Source organism: Bos indicus x Bos taurus, chromosome 18 (assembly GCF_003369695.1).
Source record: "Bos indicus x Bos taurus breed Angus x Brahman F1 hybrid chromosome 18, Bos_hybrid_MaternalHap_v2.0, whole genome shotgun sequence".
NCBI classification, from domain to species: Eukaryota; Metazoa; Chordata; class Mammalia; order Artiodactyla; family Bovidae; genus Bos; species Bos indicus x Bos taurus.
The window spans coordinates 4,274,030-4,293,871 of NC_040093.1; the positions used below are offsets into that span (position 1 = coordinate 4,274,030).

General features: G+C 43.4%; 2 pseudogenes; one reads left to right on the forward strand and one right to left on the reverse strand.

Moving 5' to 3' along the window:
* The first annotated feature begins 553 nt into the window (after nucleotides 1-553).
* LOC113876024 lies at nucleotides 554-1,507 on the forward strand (annotated as a pseudogene).
* A 5,457-nt stretch (nucleotides 1,508-6,964) lies between these two features.
* Nucleotides 6,965-14,614, reverse strand: LOC113876026 (annotated as a pseudogene).
* Nucleotides 14,615-19,842: the final 5,228 nt, after the last annotated feature.

Genomic DNA, 19,842 nt, shown 5'->3' on the forward strand with positions numbered 1-19,842 from the left:
TGCACCTGACCTGAGACACCCCAGTGTGGGGACCTTCAAGCTCAGCTATGCCCCAGCTTAACATGTCTGATGTGAATTCAAGCAACACAAACATTGACAAGCACTGCGCTTTGTTGAGTCTTGAACAGTTAATGGGAGAGGATAAAGGGGATGTGACTTGGTCTTCCTGAAGGAGTTATGTTGCTGGGAGAGCCAAGCACAGAGACAGAGAAGTGATACTTGATGTGAGAGGTCAGGAGCTCTGCTCCTCAAGAAGGAAAAGCCGGGAGCAGGAAGTGGAGTGGTGAGGGGGTGATGGTGGTACTGGTAAAGCGTTGACTAGATTCTGACCTCCATGAGATGACCCACATGCTAAAACACTGAGCACAAACCAGCAACATGGGTCTTAAATATAAGTGGTTGACTATTACATTAACTTCTTTAAAAATTGAGGTATAGTTGATTTACATTATTGTCATTTTGTTTTTTAAAGCCAACCCCACGCTCTTCTCGCGAGACTTGTGAGAGTCCATCTTGCGTCTGTCCCTGACAGATTCTTCTGTCAGGGTTACTGGGGCGGGAAGACTGCTGGGTGAACGCTACCTGACAATGCTGTCCCGGGTGGTACTTTATGCCGCCGCCGCAGCAGCCCCATCTCTGAAGAACGCAGCCCTCCTCCGCCCAGGGGTATTGCAGGCAACAAGGATCTTTCACACAGGGCAGCCAAATCTTGCCCCTGTACCACCTCTTCCTGAACATGGAGGAAAAGTTCGTTTTGGGCTGCTCCCTGAGGAATTCTTTCAGTTCCTTTATCCTAAAACTGGTGTAACAGGACCCTATGTGCTTGGAACTGGGCTTATCTTACGTTTACTCTCCAAAGAAATATACGCGATAACTCCAGAGACCTTCTCTGTCATATCAACAATAGGGTTCCTTGTCTATATAGTTAAAAAACATGGTGCGTCTGTTGGGGAATTTGCTGATAAACTCAATGAGCAAAAAATTGCCCAACTGGAAGAGGTGAAACAGGCGTCCATCAAACAAATCCAGGATGCTATTGATATGGAGAAGTCACAGCAGGCACTGGTTCAAAAGCGCCATTACCTTTTTGATGTTCAAAGGAATAACATTGCTATGGCCTTGGAGGTTACTTACCGGGAACAGCTGCATAGAGTATACAGGGAGGTAAAGAATCGCCTGGACTATCACATCTCTGTGCAGAATTATGATGCGTCAGAAGGAACAAGAGCACATGATAAACTGGGTGGAGAAGCATGTGGTGCAGAGCATCTCTGCACAGCAGGAGAAGGAAACAGTCGCCAAGTGCATTGCAGATCTAAAGCTGCTCGCAAAGAAGGCTCAAGCTCAGCCAGTTATGTAAACACATCTATCCCTATTAAGACAGCTAGAAACAGTTGACTGACTAAATGGAAACCAGTCAATGTGATAAAATCTTTCTGTATTGCTATCTACTGAAGTTACAGTTTACCTTTCCTATAAATGAAAAGTTTTGAGTCTGATACAATGAGAGAATTGAAACAATCTATTGGCCAGTAAGATCTTTCTCTAATTCATCTTGCTTGAATAAAATTTGGTACCTGGCTAAAAATAGTCAAAATTTTAGTTTAAATTTGTAATTAATTCAGCCATCTTAACAATAAAGTGACAGTTGAAACAAACAAACAAAAAAAATAAAGCCAACCACACAAGACGGAGTGAAGTAGATTAAGCTATTGTGGAGAGTTTTAGTTCTTTTTCCAGCTGCGTAGTATATCATTATATGTATATATACACACACACATATATAAATATTTATATGACATCTTCTTTATCCATTCATCTGATTTCTTTTTTAAAAATTATTTACTTATATTACTTTTGGCTGCGCTGGGTCTTCCTTGTTGCACGTGGGCTTTTTCTAGTTTTAACAAGTGGGGACTACTCTCTAGTTGCAGTGAGCAAGCTTCTCATTGCAGGGGTTTTTCTTGTTGCAGAGCATGGTTTCTAGCTGCAAGGGCCTCAGTATTTGCAGGATGTGGGTTCAGTAGCTGTGGTTCACAGGCTTAGTTTCCCCATGGCACGTAGGATTTTCCTGGACTAGGCGTCATATATCTGTGTACCCTGCATTGGAAGTGAATGGACCACCTGGGAAGGCCTATCCATTCATCTGTTGATGGATACTTAGGTTGCTTCCATTTGTTGGCAATTGTGAATGATGCTGCTATGAACATAGAAGGGCATGCCTCTTTTCAAATTAGTGTTTTTGTTTTTATTGGATATATACCCAGGAGTGGACTTGCTGGGTCAGATGGTAGTTCTATTTTTAGTTTTTTGAGAAACCTCCATATTGTGTTTTATAGTGTTTGCACAAATTTACATTCCCAACAAGAGTGTATGAGGGTCCCCATTTATCCAAATCTGCCTTCTGCTCTCCTGGGTTTTGGCTTCATATGTGGTTCTGGAACTAATCCATCTAACCAAGGTATGTCTCAATAACTGGCAAGTAGGTTTATGGTATTGGGTCATTATGTTACCTCCCCATTACAGAGTCAAGAGATCCATGTTAGCAGGATACCGAGATAGGTGGTGCTAAAGTCTTTGGGAATCTTGGTTCCTAGCCCAAGGGTATGTGTAAACAGAAATATACTTAGAAATCTATAAGCCACCATTGCTCAAATAACTGAAGAAACCACAGAAAGAATTGTAGCACAACAGATATACCTAAAACCCTCAGCCAAAGTAGGTTTTAGAGAATAGAATTGCCCTAGATTTTCTACTGGCGAAACAAGAAGACATTCTACTATTACTCACATGACTTCTTTGACTTACATTACTACCTCAGAAGACATTGAGACATACATAGAAAAAATTTTCCAAGGGGCAAAATGGTTGCAAAATGTAACACAGACTGACCCTTTCAATGACCTGATTAGTTGGCTCCCCTTGGGACTAGGCAAATTTTCCACACTGCTTTATAGATGATTATTGTTTTAATATTATTATCCTTTCCCTAGCTATCAAGTTACTCATGACATATATCCCCATCTGCTTAAAGTCTGCTGCCCAAACCACACATACAAATGATTGTACAGGAAACTGAGATGATGGATCAAATGTATAATCTATAAAATGGCTTCCCATGTGGGTCTGTGATAAAGAATCCGCTCGCCAGTCCAGGAGATGTGTGTTTGATCGCTGGGTTGGGAATATCCCCTGGAGAAGGGAATGGCAACCCACTCCAGTGTTCTTGCCTGGAGAATCCCATGGACAGAGGAACCTGGCGGGCTACAGTCCATGTTTCAAAGAGTCAGACAAAACATAGTGAATGTACCCACACCCACACCCACACACATCTATAAAACATTTCTCCATCAGTGTACACGTTTACTGCATTTTAATTAATTTACCCAATTATAAAGTTCTATACATTATGTACTGTTTTAATACAAATACTTTACATAGATACACATTTTATGAACATTAATACTTATATGTATTAATTACATATAAATTGAATATAAAGATACATACGTATTTACAGATATAAGTTTCTTTGTTGTGTTTTGCAAATACTGTATTTTTTACTTTTTTACAATTGAAGCTTTGGGGCAACCTTGAGTCATCAGATGATGGTAAGCATTTCTTAGTGATAACATCTTTAAAAATAAGGTCTACACATTGTTTAATTAGACAGTGCTATAGCACACTGAACAGACTACAGTGTAGTATAAGATAGCTTATATGCACTGGAAAAACAAAGAATTGTGTGACTCTCTTTATTGCCAATTCTCTTTATTGCAGTGGTTTGGAACCAAATCTCCAAGGTATGTCTACATTAACTCTCCACTTTGGGTCATATCATTTAATTGTTACAGAAAGTGCATCATTTTTCCTTGCTAGAGAATTGTCCACATTCTGGTTTTGGCTAATAATGTTTTTGGATGAAACTCTTAAGGTCTTCTACGAACTAGCAGTTGAACTAGAAGCTTGAATACATTCTGATTCAACTTCTCATCAAGACTCTTTCATGGACGGTATTCTGTGTTGCCTGTTACAGCACACTGGGTAGCACGGGATATCTGGTTGTCCCTCAGCAGTAAGGGAAGAACAGCAATCAGGTGATGTCAGCGTCTTCCATCAAAGCTTTACTCAAAAGAATCAGTCTCCATGAACTGCTTTCTAAGCCTGTTATCTCAGAACTTGTAAGATACTGTATGTCCTAATTCTGTTCATCCTTATCTGTTTTTAAATTAATCTAATAACTTGTACTCAATATCTTGACCTCCATCCCTCATTCACTCTACATCAGCTGTTCATTCCCACCAACAGTCCTCTACTTCATTATTACCAATGTCTTCAATGTCTGTAAGCCCAATTTAAACATTAATTCTGCAGCAACACATTTTAATCTTTTCTCTCCAATTTCACTTCCTTTTAGTTCTATGCAACTCTAGCCATTTATCAACCAACCATTACTTCCCACCCACTTCCCTCTCCTCTGGCAAAGTATTTTTTCAATAAAGAACTTTCCCCCATCAACTCTGTTGTGTAACTCTAAGATTATGTGACTGGCTTCCCTGGTGGCTCAGTCAGTTAAGAATCCACCTACAATGCAGGAGACATGAGTTCGATCCCTGGGTCGGGGAAGATTCCTTGGAGAAGGAAATGGCAACCCACTCCAGTATTCTTGCCTGGAAAATTCCATGGACAGAGGAGCCTGGAGGGCTACAGTCCATGGAGTCACAAAGAGTTGGACATGACTTAGGGACCAAACCACCACCACTACACTATAACTCAATAAAGCTGGGGAGGGATAAAAATGACTGTTTTGCTTTATCATTATGAAATGATCCAATTTATCAGTGAGTATTCTTTTTCTTAAAGTCTACTTTGTTTGATATTAATATAGCTGCCTTGGCTTTCTACTATTACATTTGCACATTATATCTGTTCCCTTACTGTTGAAAGTGAAGTCTTTAAATCATGTCCGACTCTTTGCGACCCCATGGACTGTAGCCTACCAGGCTCCTCCGTCCATGGGATTTACCGGGCAAGAATACTGGAGTGGATTGCCATTTCCTTCTCCAGGGGATCTTCCCCACCCAGGGATTGAAACTGGGTCTCCCGCATTGTAGGCAGATGCTTTACTGTCTGAGCCACCAGGGAAGTCCCTTACTGTTACTTCCAACCTATTTGTATGCTAGCAAATTTGGAAAACTCAGCAGGACTGGAAAAGGTCAGTTTTCATTCCAATCCCAAAGAAAGGCAATGCCAAAGAATGCTCAAACTACCGCACAATTGCACTCATCTCACACGCTAGTAAAGTAATGCTCAAAATTCTTCAAGCCAGGCTTCCTGATGAACCATGAACTTCCTGATGTTCAAGCCTGTTTTAGAAAAGGCAGAGGAACCAGAGATCAAATGGCCAACTTCTGCTGGATCATGGAAAAAGCAAAAGAGTTCCAGAAAAACATCTATTTCTGCTTTATTGACTATGCCAAAGCCTTTGTGCGGATCACAATAAACTGTGGAAAATTCTGAAAGAGATGGAAATACCAGACCACCTGATCTGCCTCTTGAGAAATTTGTATGCAGGTCAGGAAGCAACAGTTAGAACTGGACATGGAACAACAGACTGGTTCCAAATAGGAAAAGGAGTACGTCAAGGCTGTATTTAACTTATATGCAGAGTACATCATGAGAAACGCTGGACTGGAAGAAGCACAAGCTGGAATCAAGATTTCTGGGAGAAATATCAATAACCTCAGATATGCAGGTGACACCACCCTTATGGCAGAAAGTGAAGAGGAACTAAAACTCCTCTTGATGAAAGTGAAAGTGGAGAGTGAAAAATTGACTTAAAGCTCAACATTCAGAAAACGAAGATCATGGCATCCGGTCCCATCACTTCATGGGAAATAGTTGGGGAAACAGTGTAAACAGTGTCAGACTTTATTTTTTGGGCTCCAAAATCACTGCAGATGGTGACTGCAGCCATGAAATTAAAAGACGCTTACTCCTTGGAAGGAAAGTTATGACCAATCTAGATAGCATATTGAAAAGCAGAGACATTACTTTGCCAACATAGGTTCGTCTGGTCAAGGCTATGGTTTTTCCAGTGTTCATGTATGGATGTGAGAGTTGGACTGTGAAGAAGGCTGAGCACCGAAGAATTGATGCTTTTGAACTATGGTGTTGGAGAAGACTCTCGAGAGTCCCTTGAACTGCAAGGGGATCCAACCAGTCCATTCTGAAGGAGATCAGCCCTGGGATTTCTTTGGAAGGAATGATGCCAAAGCTGAAACTCCAGTACTTTGGCCACTTCATGCGAAGAGCTGACTCATTGGAAAAGAGTCTGATGCTGGGAGGGGTTGGGGGCAGGAGGAGAAGGGGACGATAGAAGATGAGATGGCTGGATGGCATCACTGACTCAATGGACGTGAGTCTGGGTGAACTCCAGGAGTTGGTGATGGACAGGAAGACCTGGTGTGCTGCGATTCATGGGGTCTCAAAGAGTCGGACATGACTGAGCAGCTGAACTGAACTGAATGTAAAGTGTAACTCTAGACAAAATATGTAGTTATGTGTGTTTCCTTTTGAAATTTCAATCTCTGTGTTTTTGTTGGAATTAGGTACAAGAAGGTGCTTCTTATGTGCATGTTAATATTTTATTTCTTCCTCTAGTTGCTGGTTATGTTGTTGTACTTTCTTTGTGAAAAATCATCTTGTTGCTCACTTCTGATGCATGAACTATTCTATATGAATAAAGGGAATGACTCAGTCATGTCCGACTCTTTGCAAACCCATGGACTGTCCATAGAATTCTCCAGGCTAGAATGCTGGAGTGGATAGCCTTTCTCTTCTCCAGGGAATCTTCCCAACCCAGGGGTTGAACCCGGGTCTCCCACATTGCAGGCAGAATCTTTACCAGCTGAGCCACAAGAATACTGTGGAATCCCAAGAATACTGGAATGGGTAGCCTATCCCTTCTCCAGTGGATCTTCCTAGCCCAGGAATCTATATGAATATTATGCTTTAAAAAATTTGCTTACAAATTGTAAAACATCAAAGTCATTTTGTCCACTGGCAAAAATACACAGCTGTAAATGCCTTCCACCTTCATGCTCCATCGAGGCTCAAAGTGTCTCTTGAACCAGCAGATCCTCCATTGTATGGAGTGGTTCCACATAGCATCTCTTTCCTGTGGTTAAGATGCTTCAGGACCTGATATGTTTTTGTCAAGTCTTGGAGGTGGAGGCTGGTGGCTATTGATGGTTGTTCTCTGCCAGGCTGTGTCGGATCCCATATCCAAAGTATATGAGAAATCCTAATAGGAAAATGAGACAGTGAGAAGGAAAAGTAGGTGCTCTCCTCATTTACAGAGGCCCAAGAAGTCTCCTATTAAGACAGTTTGGGGGAGTTCAGCTTGGGTTCAGTCACTCAAGTGGAGTCTTTATCCCAGAAAACCACTTACCAATCACATTCCAGATACCAAACTGGGCCCAGGTCCCAGAGGTCATCTGCATCATCAGGTAAACATTCACAAAGATGCTCACCAGTGGGAGGACAGGCAGAGCAGGGGCCTGTGGGTAGAGTCAGTTAATCTCTCAACGTAGCCCAGACATCTGAAAGGGAGACCCTACCCTACCCTACATTCAGTCCAATTCAGGCTGTATGTTCAGTGCCTACTGAGATTGTATATGTAAAGTGCTGAGTGTGGGCCAGGGAAGGGTCCATTTGTTTTAGCAAATTTCCTTCTTCCTTTGTCCAGCAAAGATGTTTAGACCTCAAAGCATGTAGACTTCATTCACTCAAGGTGGACAGTTTGGACATGTAAGGTCACTTACCTTGAAGTAAAGAGCAGTGGAGTCCTGGGGCTGCCTCCAGATGATGACCGTGACTCCAGTGATGAGCAGCAGCAGCAGCACAGCCACTGTTGTGAGTATGGGGTCTCCAGAGAATACACGTCTGGGCCACTGGGCCAGGAGCAGGCTCAGGATGGTCAGCAGGAGAACTGCAAGGGTCAAGGAGGAGGAGAACAGGCTGGACCCAGAAGACAAAGATGTCAGGATCTTGAGTCCACCCATGAAACTGCTTACATCAGAAAGGGCCATCATATCTCCATGACTCCTCCTTAACTGCCAAAGACACAGAATCCCACCCATCTTGTCAGTTTCAGAGTATGACCAAAGAGAAACCCCAGTGCTCACCAAGCAGGGAGGCACATCCATAGACAATCTGGCCAGATTTCTGGGTGGGGTTGGTGCTGGTAGAAAACCCCAGGCTCTTTAGAATATTTGAGTTTCCTGCTTCAGGTACAGAGTCGAAAGAACTTCCTTCAACTTTGGGCTTCACCTCAGTTTTCTCCTTCTTGCTTAAATTCTAATCTCACTGGTACCTGAATTAGAGGCATTATGGCAGTATTAACAGCAGCCCCTGCTCATCCAACATCACACAGCTTATTCTACATCTGTTCTGCATTAAGCAGAGAAACACATTTAGAAGGTAGCATGAAGGCAGAAGATGATTACAACCCCATTAATCCCCACAAGTCCAAGGTCCCCAGTCAAGGTGTAGTGGAGTCTCACCTGAGGACAAGCACAGAAAAAGCCACCAGGGAGTAAACAGAGTCCCAATTGACAGGAAGTCCACAAGATCCCTGAACTCAAAGAGTAATGCCATGACCCCTAGAAAGAGGGCATGAACAAGGTGGGGAGAGAGCGTGAGAAACCACTGGAAACATGCAAGGGAGGGAAGTCAAACAATGAAGTAGAGGGTTTTGTTTATCCACCTGCAAGGTTTCCAGCAGACATGATGGCCATGATGGGAGTACAGGTGCGGGCATGGATCTGCGCAAGGCCCCAGAAAAGGAGCCTGTCTTCTGCCATTGCACAGATCACAGGAGGGGTGGTGAACATGGTACCAAGGCAGCTGGAAGAGGAAATGGGAGCATGTTGGGGATGTGGAGAAGCAGGAGAGACCAGGGCATCTGTTCCCTAGTCTACATGGGGCAAGGTGTCCTTCCCTCTTGTCTCTCAATGCTGAGGCCTGGGATACCTGAGCATCTGACAGTAGATGGGGAGAAAGCCATGATACTGACCTGGATGTAAGAGCACAGAGGGTGCCAACAGCCATGACATATCTGGCAGGGTCCCAGCCAACGTGGAGAAAAGCCTGTGGGACGGGGCTGTCACGATGAATCTGGTAGTAGGGGACCATGAGGGTGAGTGCCACTGAGACACCAAAATATGCCAAAAAGCAGATGAAGAGCGTGATCATGATGCTGATGGGGATGGACCACTGAGGATTTAGGGCTTCTCCCCCTGCAGGATGGGGGAAGTACTGGGTCAGGTAAACACTGGAGTGAAATCACAAAATTACATTCCCTTCTCAATGTTCAAAACCAGGATCACCTTCTCCCAACTCCTAATGCCAAGGGCAGCCAAATTGGCCCCAAACCCCTGATGGAACACACAATAACCATGTTACCTCTAGTGGCAATTAAATCAAAGCCAAGAAATGCGTAGAAACATGTAGCTGCTCCATGGAGAATTCCTTCAAAGTCAAAGGGCACAAACCCTCCAGAACCCAGAGGGGCAAAGCTATGATGAGAGAAGGGGTAAGGAAGAAGTTGGGTAAAGTGAGTTCAGACACCTCTATTGGGCTTCTCCCTTCATATCACAAGTCCTGGCTCCAGGACCCTGTTATCTGGATCCATCAGCCAAGATCTCTTTAGTCCCCACCATATTCCCAGTTCTGCACCCTCACATGCATTACAATGACCAAGAGAACCCTTCTAACCTAGAGGTGTCAGTGGATCCAGATGTGTTCAACATGTAGTCCTGTTCTGTGAGCTTCCAGTTGTGCAGGTCTCCCTTAATGAAACCAGAGAGGATGATGAAGCTGAGGACCAAAATGTTGATGACTGTGAACACTTTGTTAACCAGGGTCAACTCACGAACTCCCAGAACCTGTAGTCCTGTGGGCAAGATGGCGTATGAGACATCCAAGATAGCCAAATCCATAGAAACAGAAAGCAGACTAGTGGTTGCCTGGGGCTGGCGGTTGGTGGTAGTGGACAGATGGAAGTGACTGTTCAGTGGTACAGGGTTTTCTTTAGCGTGATGAACATGTTTTGGACTATATAGAGGTGATGGTTGCCCAACAGCTAAGTCCCACTGAATTGTACACTTTAAGATGGTTAAATTCTTATGGTGACAATCACCTCACAATATATACATCTACCAAATCATCTCATGTAAACCTTAAATTTATACAGTGTTGTATTTATATTTCAATACAGCTGGGAAAAATAATAAAATGTTTAATTTTATGCTATATTAATTTCCTCTCAATTAAAACACATCTTTGGGGACTTCCCTGATGGCCCAGTGTTTAAGAATCTGCCTTGCAATGCAGGGGATGTGCGTTTGATCCCTAGTCAGGGAACTAAGATCCCACATGCTGCAGAGCAAGCAAGCCTGTGCCCTTGCACACTGGAGCCCGAGTGGCACAAGTAGAGAGTCTGTGCACCATATCTAATTTCCATCACAGCCAAATACATAAATAAAAAATTTAAAAGATATATTTTATAAAATGATAACCTATATTTGGTCTTAAAACAGAGAAGAAACTTATAGGTCTAAGTAATTGAGCCTCAGTTGGGGTGATTTGTCCACCTGTTGACTTTTGGAAATGTCTGGAGACATTCTGATTTTCTCAGAGATGCTACTCAACATCCAACAAGAATCTTTTTTTTTTTTGTTTAAACCTGAAGTGCACACTTCCACACCTTTGAATGATCCAGCCCAGACTGTCAATAATGCCAAGTGTGGAAACAATGGTCTATGTCTTGCCTTCCAGTCTTTTGTGTCACACATCCTCCTTTCCAGTCCTAATCCCCTAGCATTCTTCAATCCCAAGCCTTTCCCTCCCCACTTCCCCCTTCCACACCTTACTCCCTGCTTCCTATCACTGACCCCTGTCTCACCTGTGACCAGCAGCACCAGGCCCAGGGCAAAAAAATCTGGATACCTGGCCAGGAAGTAAGGCATATTCAGAGAGAAAGATTCTTGTAACACCTGAGAGATGTGGTTCCCAATCAGGTTGTCAAAGATGTAGCTCCACGTCCTGGCCACACTGGCCATGGCTGCAGCAACAGAAGAAGGAATATTCATTGACAAGCATAAATCTATTCTTGATATGGTATATTTGGGGGGGGGTGGCTCAAACAAAATATTTAATCTCAAAGAGTTTCTTTTCATGGGTTGGAGAGGGCAGACCCAGATGATTCACAAAATAGGTCAGCTGTTTAATATGCTTTGAGGAGATCAATTTTATACAAGAAAATATAACAGAAAGTTGGGATCAGGAGAGCTGGAAGATGTGGGTTGAAATTTTAAGTCCAGGTGTAAATAAAATCCCACGAAGGCAACAGCTGAGCAAAGACTTCACTAAGGGGAGGGGATGAGCCTGTGGGCCATGCCTCCCTCTCACCCGCTCCCTACAGTTCCCTTTCCTCTGGGTTCTTGGTCCAATTATTTAAGAAAAACAGGATAGACTTAAGTACAATGAAGTTGTGGGGTTTTCTTGCCACTATTATCCATTTCACTCCACAAGGTCAAAAACAATGCTCTCATGAATGAGTGAAGACCTGAAACCTACCTCCTAATTTCCTGATCTGAAGCCCCACACTCTCCCCTCAATCCATCACCTCACCAATGACATAGGACAGTATGAGGTTCCAGCCAGTGATGAAGGCACACAGTTGACCCCTGGTGACATAGCTGTAGAGATACGCAGTACCAGAGCGCGGTACCCGGGCCCCAAATTCAGTAAAGCAGAGACTAGACATCACACAAGACAAGGCGGCCACCAGGAAGCAGATGACAGGTGCTGGTCCAGCTCTCATTTTGGCTAATTCACCAGTCAGGATGTACACACCAGCTCCCAGGGTGCTGCCCACACCCACGGCCACCAGGTCGAGGGTGTTCAGATAAGCTGTGGTTCTCTCAGACTCCTGTCTGGGCTCCAGCAGCCACTTGTGGATAAGTTTCTGACCAAATTGACGAACATACTGATGCAGCATCCTAGACATAATTGAGGGGGCTCCGATCTGCAGAGAAAACAAGACACAAAGCCATCAAGAATGTCCATTGGCCCTTGACCCTGAGAGTATAATTCCTTGGAACAATGGAGTTAAGGGGTGTAGGGGGCAAAATAACACATCAGGCAAATTCTTCATCTCTGAGCTATGGTTTCTACAATCATGAATAAAACTTTTAATGTCTTTTGAAGTTACTGGAAGTGTATGAGAATTGAGGGAAGCAAAATATGTTGCATCAAAATGTGCCACACTGTTGAACTGGACACTTAAAAATGTTTCAGATGGCAAATTTTGTGCTATGTGTATTTTGTGTGTGTGTGTGTGCTCAGTCACTCGTGTGTCCGACTCTTTGCGATCCCACATACTGTAGCTTGCCAGGCTCCTCTGCCCATGAGATTTCCAAGGCAAGAATACTGGAGTAGGTTGCCATTTCTTACTCGAGGGCATCTTCTCAATCCCAGGACTGAACCCACATCTCTTGCATCTCCTGCATTGCAGGTGAATTCTTTACCACTGAGTCACCAGGGAAGCCCATTCATATTTTATCATCATTTTAAAAACGCTGCCAATGATATACAATAGAGCCAGCATCACAGAGTTTTTGGGTATAGCAAATCCCATGATAATTTAATATAAATCACCATATAGTCATCTCTGCAGTTACCAAAATTGGAGGATTCTCAAGTCCCTTATATCATTCCCATATCTACAGAGGAGGAACTCTCAGATACAGAGGACAACAGTGTACAGGGGCTGTCATCACTCTTCACACCATAAACCTTGTATAAGGGAAATCTTTAATATTGTTTGAATATTAAAGAGTCTCAAAATGTCCTGACTTGATCCAACCCCCTAGACCCTACCTCTTCTCACACATACAGTCCCCAGTTCCTGTTTTCAGCTGGAAAACAGGTCTCTCTGCCCTCAGGCTGGAGCCAGACTGAACCTCCTGCACTCTGGGGTTGCAGAAGCCTTTTTGGGAGGATGTGAACTCAGCACCCAGTCTCCTACAAATAGGGGTGACCTGAGACTTACTGGATCCTTGGAGCAGAGCCTGGAGCACTGGGTCAGTCAGGGAGGCTGAGGTTAAGCCATGTGGGGCTGGAGCTGAGACATCTCCAAGAATAGAAGCGGGGAGTCCTGAGCACAGAAGACAGTCCTCAGCCCTGGATTGTTGGGGTGGAGATGGGGCTGTGTGGGCAGGGAGCATCTGCAGTGTTACTATCAGCCCTGACTCTTCTGTGGTTACCCTCAGGGGAGATCCTGAGAGGGTTTTTTTTTTTGTGGTAAAATACCCATAACTTGAAATTTACCACTTTAATCATTTTATGTGTCCAGTTCATTTGTGTTAAGTACATTCACATTTTGTCCAGGACCTTTTCATCGTGCAAAACTGAAATCATATACTCGTTAAACAATTTCCCTTTCTCCTCCTCTTAATTCCTGGCAATCACCATTCTACTGTCTATCTCAATGAATTTGACCACTCTAAGCACCTCATTTAAGTGGAATCCTTCAATAATTGTTCTTTCAGGTTGTCAAAGATGTAGCTCCATGCCCTGGCCATGCTGGCTATGGCTGCAGCAACAGAAGAAGGAATATTCATTGACAAACATAAACCAATTCTTGATATGGTATATTTTGGTTGGGGGGGAGCTCAAACAAAATATTTAATCTCAAAGAGTTTCTTTTCATGGGTTGGAGAAGGAAGACCCAGATGATTCACAAAATAGGTCAGCTGTTTAATATGCTATGAGGAGATCAATTTTATACAAGAAAATATAACAAAGTTGGGATCAGGAGAGCTGGAAGATGTGGGTTGAAATTTTAAGTTCAGGTGTAAATAAAATCCCACGAAGGCAACAGCTGAGCAAAGACTTCACTAAGGGGAGGGGATGAGCCTGTGGACCATGCCTCCCTCTCACCCGCTCCCTACAGTTCCCTTTCCTCTGGGTTCTTGGTCCAATTATTTAAGAAAAACAGGATAGACTTAAGTACAATGAAGTTGTGGGGTTTTCTTGCCACTATTATCCACTTCACAAGGTCAAAAACAATGTTCTCATGAATGAGTGAAGACCTGAAACCCACTTAGTAATTTCCTGATCTGAAGCCCCAACACTCTCCCCTCAATCCATCATCTCACCAATGACATAGGACAGTATGAGGTTCCAGCCAGTGATGAAGGCACACAGTTGACCCATGGCGATGTAGCTGTAGAGATACGTAGTACCAGAGCATGGTACCTGGGCCCCAAACTCAGCAAAGCAGAGACTAGACATCACACAAGACAAGGCAGCCACCAGGAAGCAGATGACGGTTGCTGGTCCAGCTCTCACTTTGGCTAATTCACCAGTCAGGATGTACACACCAGCTCCCAGGGTGCTGCCCACACCCACGGCCACCAGGTCGAGGGTGTTCAGATAAGCTCTGGGTTTCTCAGACTCCTGTCTGGGCTCCAGCGGCTGCTTGTGGATAAGTTTCTGACCAAATTGGCGAACATAATGATGCAGCATCCTAGACATAATCGAGGGGGCTCCGATCTGCAGAGAAAACAAGACACAAAGCCATTAAGAATGTCCATTGGCCCTTGACCCCAAGAGTATAATTGCTTGGAACAATGGAGTTAAGGGGTGCAGGGGGCAAAATAACACATCAGACAAATTCTTCATCTCTGAGCTATGGTTTCTACAATCATGAATAAAACTTTTAATGTCTTTTGAAGTTACTGGAAGTGTATGAGAATTGAGGGAAGCAAAATATGTTGCATCAAAATGTGCCCCACTATTCAACTGGACACTTAAAAATGTTTCAGATGGCAAACTTTTGCTATGTGTATTTTGTGTGTGTGTGTGTGCTCAGTCACTCATGTGTCTGACTCTGTTATCCCATGGACTGTAGCTTGCCAGGCTACATGAGATTTCTGCCCATGAGATTTCCCAGGTAAGAATACTGGAGTGGGTTGCCATTTCCTACTCGAGGGGATCTTTCTAGCCCCAGGATTGAACCCACATCTCTTGCATCTCCTGAATTTCAGGTGAATTCTTTACCACTGAGCCACCAGGGAAGCCCATATATATTTTATCACCATTTAAAAAATGCTGCCAATGATATGCAATAGAGCCAGCTTCACAGAGTTTTTGGGTGCAGCAAATCCCATGACAATTTAATATAAATCACCATACAGTCATCTCTGCAGTTACCAAAATTGGAGGATTCTCAAGTCCCTTAAATTGTCCCCATATCCACAGAGGAGGAACTCTCAGATATGGAGGCCAACAGTATACAGGAGACTGACATCAGCATTCCTACCATAAACTTTGCATAAGGGGAATCTTTATTATTGCTTGAATATTAAAGAGTCTAAAAAGAGTCTTAAAGTATCCACACTTGATCCAATCCCTCAAACCCTAACTCTCCTCATACGTGCAGTCCCCAACTCCTGTTTTCATCTGGAAAATGGGTCTCTGCGCCCTCAGGCAGGAGCCGGGCTGAGCCCCCTGCACTCTGGGGTTGCAGAGGTCTATTTGGGAGGATGTGAACTCAGCGCCCAGTCTTCTACAGGAAAGGGTGACCCGAGACTTACTGGATCCTTGGAGCAGAGCCTGGTGCACTGGGTCAGTCAGGGAGGCTGAGGTTAAGCCATGCAGGGCTGGAGCTGAGATATCTACAAGAACTGAAGTGGGGAGTCCTGAGCACAGAAGATAGTCCTTACCCCTGGGTTGTTGGGGTGGGGATGGGGCTGGGTGGGCGGGGAGCATCTGAAGTGTTGCTATCAGCCCTGACTCTTCTGTGGTTGCCCTCGGGGTAGGTCCTGAGAGGTCTTTTAGAGAAACCCAAGTAAGATGGTAGGTGTTTCAAGAGGGCATCAGAGGGCAGACACATTGAAACCATAATCACAGAAACTAGTCAATCTAATCACACTAGGATCACAGCCCTGTCTAACTCAATGAAACTAAGCCATGCCTGTGGGGCCACCCAAGATGGGTGGGTCATGGTGGAGAGGTCTGACAGAATGTGGTCCACTGGAGAAGGGAATGGCAAACCACTTCAGTATTCTTGCCTTGAGAACCCCATGAACAGTATGAAAAGGCAAAATGATAGGATACTGAAAGAGGAACTCCCCAGGTCAGTAGGTGCCCAATATGCTACTGGAGATCAGTGGAGAAGTAACTCCAGAAAGAATGAAGGGATGGAGCCAAAGCAAAAACAATACCCAGATGTGGATGTGACTGGTGATAGAAGAAAGGTCCGATGCTGTAAAGAGCAATGTTGCATAGGAACCTGGAATGTCAGGTCCATGAATCAAGGCAAATTGGAAGTGGTCAAACAGGAGATGGCAAGAGTGAACGTCGACCTTCTAAGAATCAGCAAACTGAAATGGACTGGAATGGGTGAATTTAACTCAGATGACCATTATATCTACTACTGTGGGCAGGAATCCCTCAGAAGAAATGGAGTAGCCATCATGGTCAACAAAAGAGTCCGAAATGCAGTACTTGGATGCAATCTCAAAAACGACAGAATGATCTCTGTTCATTTCCAAGGCAAACCATTCAATATCACAGTAATCCAAGTCTATGCCCCAACCAGTAACGCTGAAGAAGCTGAAGTTGAACGGTTCTATGAAGACCTACAAGACCTTTTAGAACTAACACCCCAAAAAGATGTCCTTTTCATTATAGGGGACTGGAATGCAAAAGTAGGAAGTCGAGAAACACCTGGAGTAACAGGCAAATTTGGCCTTGGAATATGGAATGAAGCAGGGCAAAGACTAATAGAGTTTTGCCAATAAAATGCACTGGTCATAACAAACACCCTCTTTCAACAACACAAGAGAAGACTGTACACATGGACATCACCAGATGGTTAACACCAAAATCAGATTGATTATATTCTTTGCAGCCAAGGATGGAGAAGCTCTATACAGTCAACAAAAACAAGACCAGGAGCTGACTGTGGCTCAGATCATGAACTGTTTATTGCCAAATTCAGACTGAAATTGAAGAAAGTAGGGAAAACCACTAGACCATTCAGGTATGACCTATATCAAATCCCTTATGATTATACAGTGGAAGTGAGAAATAGATTTAAGGGACTACATTTGATAGATATAGTGCCTGATGAACTATGGACAGATGTTTGTGACATTGTACAGGAGAGAGGGATCTAGACTATCCCCATGGAAAAGAAATGCAAAAAAGCAAAATGGCTGTCTGAGGAGGCCTTACAAATAGCTGTGAAAAGAAGAGAAGTGAAAAGCAAAGGAGAAAAGGAAAGATATAAGCATCTGGATGCAGAATTCCAAAGAATAGCAAGAAGAGATAAGAAAGCCTTCCTCAGCGATCAATGCAAAGAAAGAGAGGAAAATAACAGAATGGGAAAGACTAAAGATCTCTTCACGAAAATTAGAGATACCAAGGGAACATTTCATGCAAAGATGGGCTCGATAAAGGACAGAAATAGTATGGACCTAACAGAAGCAGAAGATATTAAGAAGAGGTGGCAAGAATACACAGAAGAACTGTGCAAAAAAGATGTTCACAACCAAGATAATCACGATGGTGTGATCATTGACCTACAGCCAGACATCCTGGAATGTGAAGTCAAGTGAGCCTTAGAAAGCATTACTGTGAACAAAGCTAGTGGAGGTGATGGCATTCCAGTTGAGGTATTTCAAATCCTGAAAGATGATGCTGTGAAAGTGCTGCACTCAATATGCCAGTAAATTTGGAAAACTCAGCAGTGGCCACAGGACTGGAAAAGGTCAGTTTTCATTCCAATCCCAAAGAAAGGCAATGCCAAAGAATGCTCATACTACCACATAATTGCACTCATCTCACACACTAGTAAAGTAATGCTCAAAATTCTCCAAGCCAGGCTTCAGCAATATGTGAACCGTGAACTTCCAGTTGTTCAAGCTGGTTTTAGAAAAGGCAGAGGAACCAGAGATCAAATTGCCAACATCTGCTGGATCATGGAAAAAGCAAGAGAGTTTCAGAAAAACATCTATTTCTGCTTTATTGACTATGCCAAAGCCTTTGACTGTGTGAATCACAATAGACTGTGGAAAATTCTGAAAGAGATGGGAATACCAGACCACCTGACCTGCCTTTTGAGAAACCTATATGCAGGTCAGGAAGCAACAGTTAGAACTGGACATGGAACAACAGATGGGTTCCAAATAGGAAAAGGAGTACATCAAGGCTGTATATCGTCACCCTGCTTATTTAACTTATATGCAGAGTACATCATGAGAAACGCTGGGCTGGAAGAAGCACAAGCTGGAATCAAGATTGCCAGGAGAAATATCAATAACCTCAGATATGCAGAAGACACCACCCTTATGGCAGAAAGTGAAGAGCAACTAAAAAGCCTCTTGATGAAAGTGAAAGTGGAGAGTGAAAAAGTTGGCTTAAAGCTCAACATTCAGAAAATGAAGATCATGGCATCCGGTCCCATCACTTCATTGGAAATAGATGGGGAAACAGTGGAAACAGTATTAGACTTTATTTTTTTGGGCTCCAAAATCACCGCAGATGGTGACTGCAGCCATGAAATTAAAAGACACTTACTCCTGGAAGGAAAGTTATGACCAACCTAGACAGCATATTCAAAAGCAGAGATTACTTTGCCAACAAAGGTCCGTTTAGTCAAGGCTATGGTTTTTCCAGTGTTCATGTATGGATGTGAGAGTTGGACTGTGAAGAAAGTTGAGTGCCGAAGAATTGAAGCTTTTAAACTGCGATGTTAGAGAAGACTCTTGAGAGTCCCTTGGACTGCACAGAGATCCAACCAGTCCATTCTGAAGGAGATCAGCCCCGGGGATTTCTTTGGAAGGAATGATGCTAAAGCTGAAACTCCAGTACTTTGGCTACCTCATGTGAAGAGTTGACTCATTGGAAAAGAGTCTGATGCTGGGAGGGATTGTGGGCAGGAGGAGAAGGGGACGACAGAGGATGAGATCGCTGGATGGCATCACTGACTCGCTGGACGTGAGTCTGAGTGAACTCCGGGAGTTGGTGATGGAGAGGGAGGCCTGGCGTGCTGCGATTCATGGGGTCGCAAAGAGTCGGACATGACTGAGCAACTGAACTGAAGTGAACTGAACTGTACATAACAAGCAATTTACCATTCTATAATTTTAAGCATGCAGTTCAGTAGTGTTAATACATTCATGTTTTGTGAAAACTCCAGAACTTTTTTCATCTTGCAAAGCTGAAATTCTATTCTCATTAAGCAAAAACTCTCCCTTTCTCTTTTTCTAATTCCTGGCAGTCATCATTCTGCTTTTTGTCTCTATGAATCTGAGCACTCTAGTTACTTAATTTCAGTGGAATCAAACAATATTTGTCCTTTACATCAGATTATTTTACTTAGTACTGTGTACACTAGTTTCATTCATGTTGTAGCATGTGTCAGAATTCCCTTCCTTTTTTAGTGCTGAATAATAGTCTTCTTTGTATGTACCACACTGGCTTATCCATTTGATGGTCAATGGGTGCTTGGGTTGCTTTCATGTTTTAGCTACTGTGAATAATGGTGCTGTGAACACTGAGTGTAAAAACATCTCTTCCAGAGTGTGCTTTCAATTCTTCTGGGTATATCCTCAGAGGTAGTATTGCTGGATCATATGGTTCTAAGATTTTTACCTGCTTGTGATGGAGAAGATGTTCACATACTGAGGTATGGGGAAATCATTTTTGCTTATCCATGGTTCAGCCTGAATTTTGTGTGAATTAAGACAGCTTGTCCAACCT